At 44.4% G+C, this 9,019-nt stretch overlaps 1 pseudogene; it reads left to right on the plus strand.

The window, feature by feature from the left end:
- Nucleotides 1–391: 391 nt before the first annotated feature.
- On the plus strand, nt 392–3,070 carry LOC119963651 (annotated as a pseudogene).
- The last annotated feature ends 5,949 nt before the right edge of the window (nt 3,071–9,019 follow it).

Below are 9,019 nucleotides of genomic sequence, written 5' to 3' on the forward strand. Positions count from 1 at the left end.
ACCAAGGAATGGGTTCAACTCTGACTTGCGGTCCGTATACTTAGATTGAGAAACAGAAAATTCCACCCATGGTTACTTCTGATTTTAAAAAGCCATCCTCTATTTTCAAATGTTCTTGCCTTTTCTTCCCCTTCTCCGAAGATGACTACCCATGTCCTGTTCTACAAGCTCCAGGTGTCAACATGAACAACTGCAGTAACTTGCACTTAGGTAGTACCTTTCACATAATGAAATGTTTGATGAGAAACAAGATGCAAAACTTAAAATTCAGGAGTTTCTAGACCAGGAGTCAATGTGGGTTAGTGAACACAGGGCTGATAGGTGAATGGGACTTGGTGCAAATTAAGACACGGGCAGCAGAGTATTGGATCAGTCGAACAAGGCACCAAACATGTCAGGTTGTGGTAAAACTGGAGGCAGTGGACGCGCCAAGGCCAAGACCTGCTCCTCCCAGGCCGGTCTGCAGTTCCGCGTCGGCCGCATCCATCGGTTGCTGCGCAAGGGCATCTACACCGAGCGGGTGTGCGCCGGCCTACTTGGCCGTTATGCTGGAGTACCTGACCACCAAGATCTTCGAGCTGCCCAGCAATGCGGCCCGGGACAACAAGAAGACCCGTATCATCCCCCGCCACCTGCAGCTCGCCATCCGCAATGAGGAGGAGTTCAACAAGCTGCTGGGCCGGGTGACCATCGCCCAGGGTGGTGTCCTGCCCAATATCCAGGCCATGCAGCTGCCAAGAAGACCGGGCACCCTGGAAAAGTTTGTGCCTGAACGCGACAGGGGGTTGGGGTGGCGGCGGGGGGGGGGGGGGGGGGGGGGGGGGGGGGGGGGGGAGTGGTCAGAGAAACTTTGAATGGTGGATAATGGGACGCCAGGCAAGGAAGAAAGCATAAGAATAGTCAAACCTAGAGGTACCAATGATTTAGATTATAGTTTCAGCAGCCAATCACCTGAGATAAGGGTGAACTCAGGTAATGTTACTCAGGTCAAAGGAGGCAGACTTGGGGATGGAAAAGGTGTGTGGTCAGAAGCACTTCTTCTGGTCAAATACGAGGCCAAGGTTGGGAATTATTTGATTCAGCCTCAGGGGTGGGGGCTGATGGAGTTGGTGCCACGACAGTATGTGGCAGGCAACAGATTGTCTGGATCAGGCAATCCCAATGGCTGCAAATTGATGAGCACCACACTAAATGAAAACAGGTGTTACTGGCCTGAAAAATAACAGTATCAAAACCCACCTCGGGATCAAGGCTTGGAACTAATGTTCCTCCAAATTGTGAGGTCACATGGGTATGCGGCTGTGCGGAAACCACCCGAGTCCTTGTGCAGGTAGTACACAAGTTGGCCGCTTTAAATTATGCATGAGCATGATCCCACAAATATTATTTAAAGGGATTGTGTATTTAAATAACTCACACAGGCACTTCAAAAAATAGGTTTTGGAAGGCACATTGCCTGGGACTCGTAAGGACATGAACCTTTTAATCATCTTTCAGCTCCAGGGAACTCTAAATGCTTTCCTGGAACAGTTGGGTGGGGATAAAAGCAACATATCTCATCTCTCTCAAACCTGCTTTACTTCAGCAGCGATTCTTAGCAATCTGGAATATTTGAGCATTGCCTCTGAATGCTGCAGATGCCTTCTCTGGCTAAGTAACGGAGGCGCACCCCTGATTCTCAAGACTATGATGTTCCAAATGCACATTCTACAATTTATGCTGAGATCCCCTGTGTTAAGGATTTTTCATCCTAATCTGTCTCTTAATTCTTTGACACTGGTATAGTGTCAGTTATAAGATGAATGTTATGAAGAAGGGTTGAAGAAAATACCTTTCCTAAAACTTAGAAACTAGAAAATACCTTACTGAAACTTAGAAAACTAGTTTTTTGATGTCACTCATAAAATGTCCCGACTATGTTTTACTTGTATTTAATCTAGCTCTGAGGGACCAATGCTCCTGAGAAGACTTGCATATATAGCATGGAGTAAGTATTCTGCCAGTGGCTTTAATGTTTTTCTAATGAAGCCACAGAGGCAGACAATATACCAGTCAAAGCATCCATAAATGTTTCAGATCTGCTTCTGAAATCTAAAAGTAAAGCTGTCTGTAAGAGATATTAAAGTCAGATGGTGAGTGTGGACACATATGCAGTGCAAATGGTTGATAGTCTGGACTCATAAAGTTTGATTTGGAGGAAAACTGGAACAGGAAGAGTTAAGAGTATATTGCGCACGATCCACCAGGCTTAAGCATCCAGCTACCCTGGATGAATAAATACATTCAGCATTCACACTGACATGCACGCTACCCTGTTGCAGTAGTTCCATGACATCAGAACATTTACAGTCTAAATATCCCAATCAATAAAACCATTATATACCTGTAACTTGAAACCTTTGTTAGCTTAGGAAAGGAACAAGCTGCATCATGAGGGAAACAATGAAAAGACTATGGAACAAATCATAAATCTAATACAAAAAGATAACCATCTGCAAATGTGAACGCTCAGTAAGTAAAGAACATATTAATCATTTTGCATCTTTTAAAGTTGCTGGGCACCTATTGTAATGCTTTTTATGTGCAAGTAATCAACAAGGCATCTGTAGTCAATAATTCGGTGAAATGCACTGCCTAGGTGATAGTTTGTTTCCTTTATTAACAGATGAAGCAACCTTTCCTACAACGATAATGTGACACACAGCACTTGTAATGACCAAGCAGATGGAAATCTGCCCTGCAGCAGGCAGCAGGCAGCAAGTGCCAGGTCCAGTGTCTTATTTTTGTTTATCATCGGGAAGAAACCAGTTTTAACCATTTTCAAAAGTCTGGAAGTTTGGAAGGTTAAGTTCTGCAACCAGCCAAAACTAGCAATACCATTGTCATTATTATCACGATTAGCATCATGAACAGCAGTGACAGAAACACTACCACTAACATCAGTGCCAACACTGCAGCAGCAACCATGTAGCTGAAACTAAGCCCTTTTCTCTTGTTTTCGATTTGTAGAATTCTTCCAATTGTGTCACTGGAGGTTGAAAATCTTTGGACTTGCGCTGCTGCACGATGATGTCCATTCCTCACTGAGTAGACTATTTGGAGTCAGAATGGAGTCAGAATTTGGAGTTATGTTAAATATTTCTGATGTATACCTATGCCAATATAGGAGCATTTTGGTCACTCAGTTTTGGGGCTGTGAAGGGGTGGTGTGCAGGGGAGGGGGGATAGGATGTTATATGGCTGTGCTTGGGCATTCCACTAAATAGTTCTTTCTCTTTTAGGGGCTAGTTTAACACAGTGGGCTAAACAGCTGGTTTGTAATGCAGAACAAGGCCAGCAGCACGGATTCAATTCCCGTACCGGCCTCCCCGAACAGGTGCCGGAATGTGGCGACTAGGGGCTTTTCACAGTAACTTCACTGAAGCCTACTTGTGACAATAAGCCATTATTATTATTTTTCAGGATATTCCAGGGAGGATATTTCTGCTACAAATAAACTCACAGGCGGTGTATGTATGCCTGGTATGTTTGTACAAAAAAAATTTTTTTCCTAGTGTATTCGTGACAAAAAGTTAAGTAGGTGTTTAATGCGTTCATTATGTAATCTTCAGTTTTTGGTGATCATTACATTATTTTTTATGTGACTATTAAAGTCGCAGATGCAAAAAGTATCCTTTGTATTGAAGATCATGACGTTTTTTGGGGAAAGTTATTACTGGCCTAATTTTTTTCATATGAAGTTACTTTTGAAAAAGAAGACTTACTGAAGGAGCCTGGGCAACTTTAGATTGTAAATATAGACCCCATTGTGGGCTTATGGTGGAGAAGGCAAGTAATTAGATAGTGGATGAAGGGCTGATAAAATGGACTGTTTCATACCCTGTATTAGTGAGCTTCTTACGTGTTGATTCAGCTGCACATGTCCAGGCAACTTTTCTTTCTTCATTCATAGGATGTGGGAAGGGCAGCACGGTGGCGCAGTGGGTTAGCCCTGCTGCCTCACGGCGCCGAGGCCCCAGGTTTGATCCGGGCTCTGAGTCACGGTATGGAGTTTGCACATTTTCCTCATGTTTGCGTGGGTTTTGGCCCCACAACTCAAAGATGTGCAAGTGGATTGGCCATGCTAAATTGTCCCTAAATTGGAAAATTGGGTACTCATAAAAATTCATAGGATGTGGGTGTTGTTGGCTGGGCCAGCATTTGTTGCAAATTCCATCATATGCCCAATATCCATAGAATCTATAGAATTCCTATGGTGCAGAAGGAGGCCATTCAGCCCATCGAGTCAGCACTGGCACTCTGAAAGAGCAACCGACCCAGGCCCACTCTCTCCCCCATCCTATCACTATAACTTTGCACATTGATCATGGCCAATCCACCTAACCTATACACCTTTGGACACTAAGGGGTAATTTAGCATGGCCAATCCACCTAACCTGCAAATCTTTGGATTGTGGGAGAAAACTGCAGCACCCGGAAGAAACTCACACAGACAAGGAGTGAACGTGCAAACTCCATACAGTCACTCAAATCAACCCCAGGTCCCTGGCACTGTGAAACAGCAGTGCTAACCACTGTGCCACAATATGTGTCATATAGGTTGGGAGATGTTTTGGGGAGTCAGGAATAATGTGGGCTGCTGCAGAATATTCAACTATTGAACTGTTCCAGTAGCCACATCTTTTATGTCGTTGGTTCAGTTGAGTTTCTAGTCAATAATGACCCCTAGGTAGGAGAACATTTAAAAAATAAATTAAGAGTACCCAATTCATTTTTTACAATTAAGGGGCAATTTAGCGTGGCCAATCCACCTACACTGCACATCTTTGGGTTGTGGGGGCGAAACCCACGCAAACACGGGGAGAATGTGCAAACTCCACACAGACAGTGACCCAGAGCCGGGATTGAACCTGGGAACTTGGCGCCGTGAGGCAAAGGGCTAACCCACTGCGCCACCGTGCTGACGCTAGGTGGGAGAACTTGATGATAGTCATGCACTTGGATATCAATAAGAGATAGCGAGGTTCTCATTTATTGAAGATGTGTATTGCTTGGCAGTGTTTGGTGGGAATGTTACTTGTCACATCTCAGCCCAAAACTAAATGTTGTCCGGGTCTTGCTATATGTGGGCAGGGAGTGTCTCATTATCAATCAAGCATATGTCTAGAAATAATATTATTTACAATATAACCAAATGATAGACTGTGATATTTTTCTCTGGTATTAAATCAAGTTTTGTAATAACCATTGGCAGCTAAACGTTCCAGGATTTAGATGTTTCAGATGGGATAGAGGGGGATGTAAAAGGGGTGGTGGAGTTGCGCACTGGTTAGGGAGACGATCACAGCTGTACTACGGGAGGACACCTCAGAGGGCAGTGAGGCTTTATGGGTAGAGATCAGGAATAAGAAGGGTGCAGTCACAATGTTGGGGGTTTAACTACAGGCCTCCCAACAGCCAGCGGGAGATAGAGGAGCAGATAGGTAGACAGATTTTGGAAAAGAGTAAAAGCAACAGGGTTGTTGTGATGGGAGACTTCAACTTCCCCAATATTGACTGGGACTCACTTAGTGCTAGGGGCTTAGACGGGGCAGAGTTTGTAAGGAGCATCCAGGAGGGCTTCTTAAAACAATATGTAGACAGTCCAACTAGGGAAGGGGCTGTACTGGACCTGGTATTGGGGAATGAGCCCGACCAGGTGGTAGAAGTTTCAGTAGGGGAGCATTTCGGGAACAGTGACCACAATTCAGTAAGTTTTAAAGTGCTGGTGGACAAGGATAAGAGTGGTCCCAGGGTGAATGTGCTAAATTGGGGGAAGGCTAATTATAACAATATTAGCCAGGAACTGAAGAACCTAGATTGGGGGCGGATGTTTGAGGGTAAATCAACATCTGACATGTGGGAGGCTTTCAAGTGTCAGCTGAAAGGAATTCAGGACCGGCATGTTCCTGTGAGGAAGAAAGATAAATACGGCAAATTTCAGGAACCTTGGATAATGAGAGATATTGTAGGCCTCGTCAAAAAGAAAAAAGAGGCATTTGTCAGGGCTAAAAGGCTGGGAACACACAAAGGCTGTGTGGAATATAAGAAAACTAGGAAGGACTTAAGCAAGGAGTCAGGAGGGCGAGAAGGGGGTCACAAAAAGTCATTGGCAAATAGGGTTAAGGAAAATCCCAAGGCTTTTTACACATACATAAAAAGCAAGAGGATGGCCAGGAAAGGGTTGGCCCACTGAAGGATAGGCAAGGGAATCTATGCGTAGAGCCAGAGGAAATAGGCGAAGTATTAAATGAATACTTTGCATCAGTATTCACCAAAGAGAAGGAACTGGTGGATGTTGAGTCTGGAGAAGAGTGTGGAGATAGCCTGGGTCACATTGAGATCCAAAAGGCCAAGGTGTTGGGCGTCTTAAAAAATATTAAGGTAGATAAGTCCCCAGGGCCTGATGGGATCTATCCCAGAATACTGAAGGAGGCCAGAGAGGAAATTGCTGAGGCCTTGACAAAGATCTTTGGATCCTCACTGTCTTCAGGTGATGTCCCGGAGGACTGGAGAATAGCCAATGTTGTTCCTTTGTTTAAGAAGGGTAGCAAGGATAATCCAGGGAACTACAGGCCGGTGAGCCTTATGTCAGTGGTAGGGAAATTACTGGAGAGAATTCTTCGAGACAGGATCTACCCCCATTTGGAAACAAATGGACGTATTAGTGAGAGGCAGCATGGTTTTGTGAAGGGGAGGTCATGTCTCACTAACTTGACAGAGTTTTTCGAAGAGGTCACAAAGATGATTGATGCAGGTAGGGCAGTGGATGTTGGCTATATGGACTTCAGTAAGGCCTTTGACAAGGTCCCTCATGGTAGACTGGTACAAAAGATGAAGTCACACGGGATCAGGGGTGAGCTGGCAAGGTGGATACAGAACTGGCTAGGTCATTGAAGGCAGAGAGTAGCAATGGAAGGGTGCTTTTCTAATTGGAGGGCTGTGACTAGTGGTATTCCACAGGGATCAGTGCTGTTCGTAGTATATATAAATGATTTGGAGGAAATGTAACTGGTCTGATTAGTAAGTTTGCAGACGACACAAAGGTTGGTGGAATTACAGATAGCGATGAGGACTGTCAGAGGATACAGCAGGATTTAGATTGTTTGGAGACTTGGGCGGAGAGATGGCAGATGGAGTTTAATCCGGACAAATGTGAGCAAATGCATTTTGGAAGGTCTAATGCAGGTAGGGAATATACAGTGAATGGTAGAACCCTCAAGAGTATTGAAAGTCAGAGAGATCTAGGTGTACAGGTCCACAGGTCACTGAAAGTGGCAACACAGGTGGAGAAGTTAGTCAAGAAGGCATACGGCATGCTTGCCTTCATTGGCCGGGGCATTGAGTATGAGAATTGGCAAGTCATGTTGCAGCTGTATAGAACCTTAGTTAGGCCACACTTGGAGTATAGTGTTCAATTCTGGCCGCCACACTACCAGAAGGATGTGGAGGCTTTAGAGAGGGTGCAGAAGAGATTTACCAGGATGTTGCTGGTATGGAGGGCATTAGCTCTGAGGAGCGGTTGAATAAACTCGGTTTGTTCTCACTGGAACGACGGAGCTTGAGGGGCGACCTGATGGAGGTCTACAAAATTCTGAGGGGCATAGACAAAGTGGATAGTCAGAGGCTTTTCCCCAGGGTAGAGGGGTCAATTATTAGGGGGCATAGGTTTAAGTGTGAGGAGCAAGGTTTAGAGTAGATGTACGAGGCAAGTTTTTTACACAGAGGGTAGTGGGTGCCTGGAACTCGCTGCCGGAGGAGGTGGTAGAAGCAGGGACGATAGTGACATTTAAGAGGCATCTTGACAAATACATGAAGAGGATGGGAATAGATGGATACGGACCCAGAAAGTGTAGAAGATTGTAGTTTAGACGGGTAGCATGGTCGGCACAGGCTTGGAGGGCTGAAGGGCCTGTTCCTGTGCTGTACTTTTCTTTGTTCTTTCTTTGTTCTTTATTTGAGTGCTTAATTGTGACAACTCTGGAAGTTGAATTAAACGTCTCCCCAACACTACAGGGGTACTTTCCAATTTCCAGCACTGGAGGTCAATTATTTTGGATGTTCTCTTCTGAGGTTGCACACTAGAGTAAATTGAATAATTACTGCATTGACTGAAACCTTGAAGAAGTTTTAATAACTGCAGCAGGAATTTAGTCAAATTGTAATTCAGTTTAGTAGAAAACAAATTCAGCTGGTGAATTAATGAGGTATCAAAAAACCTAACCAATAAAAGCACAATTATTAGCCTACACCAGCCTAATGAAACCAGTCAGTCTGCTCAGACTTCAGGTCGTATAATGAGGATATTATCAGCTTCAAAGTTCCTAAAGGCTTACTGACATGAAGGACAGCTCAAAATTATGATCTGCACCTAAAGTGGAAGTGATTTCATCTCATTGACTATGAACAGAAACAATGCATGCATATCTCCTCAAGTGCCTCAGATGTACAGTACCTGTGAAAGCATGAAGAAAACGCATGGCTGAAGTGCACTGTACTTTTTAATAGCTTAACAGCTGTATACTTGCTTCTATCAAGAGAGACTAAATAATCTGGTACTGTATTCTTTGAGAAAGTGACAAAGCTAATTGATGAGGGAAGGGCTGTAGATTTCATATACATGGACTTTAGTAAGGCGTTTGATAAGGTTTCCCATGGCAGGTTGATGGAAAAAGTGAAGTCGTATGGGGTTCAGGGTGTACCAGCTAGATGGATAAAGAACTGGCTGGGCAACAGGAGACAGAGAGTAGCGGTGGAAGGGAGTGTCTTAAAATGGAGAAGGGTGACTAGTGGTGTTCCACAGGGATCCGTGCTCGGACCACTATTGTTTGTGATCTACATAAGTGACCTGGAGGAAGGTATAGGTGGTCTGATTAGCAAGTTTGCAGATGATACTAAGATTGGTGGAGTTGCAGATAGCGAGGAGGACTGTCAGAGAATACAACAAAATATAGATAGATTGGAGAGTTGGGCAGAGAAA

This window comes from Scyliorhinus canicula, chromosome 3, assembly GCF_902713615.1.
Source record: "Scyliorhinus canicula chromosome 3, sScyCan1.1, whole genome shotgun sequence".
In the NCBI taxonomy this organism is placed as follows: domain Eukaryota; kingdom Metazoa; phylum Chordata; class Chondrichthyes; order Carcharhiniformes; family Scyliorhinidae; genus Scyliorhinus; species Scyliorhinus canicula.